Here is a 480-nt window from a genome sequence, read left to right as displayed (position 1 = left end):
GCCCCGGTGTTGGGGTTGGAAGTGGGTCGCTTGCGGCTCAGCCTGAGCTGCCAGTGAGGGCAGCCGCTGCACCGGGCTTCACCTCCTACCCCAAAGCGGGCCCTGCTGCCCGGTGTCCGGGGCTCCGAGGGTCGTCCCCGCCGGGTTCTTGCGGGGACCATGTGCCCCGAGCTGGACAGCGGGACGCAGGACTGCTTGCTTTTGTGGTGCTGGGGCCAAATCGAGGGCCGGTGCGCTGCCGCCCAGCTACACCGGTGTGGCCCCGGCGAGTTCACCCGAGCGTGCGGTTCCGGGTGCCACGGCCACCGTCGTGCAGCTGTTGTCCCAAAGGTCCGAGGTTGAGGACCTGGGTCCCTCGCTAGAAAGTCCTACCCCAGATGTTGGCCAGACAGGAGGAGCGCCGGTGCCCCGCTCCTGGTGTGGCAGCCCAGCGCCCCGAGGCCGGGTGACTGGATGCGGGGATGCGGGTGGACTTGGGAG

This window comes from Fukomys damarensis, unplaced genomic scaffold (genome assembly GCF_012274545.1).
Source record: "Fukomys damarensis isolate Sample0158 unplaced genomic scaffold, DMR_v1.0_HiC HiC_scaffold_13, whole genome shotgun sequence".
Lineage (NCBI taxonomy): Eukaryota > Metazoa > Chordata > Mammalia > Rodentia > Bathyergidae > Fukomys > Fukomys damarensis.
The sequence above is the reverse complement of the archived record's forward strand: the minus strand, read 5'-3'. Positions refer to the sequence as shown.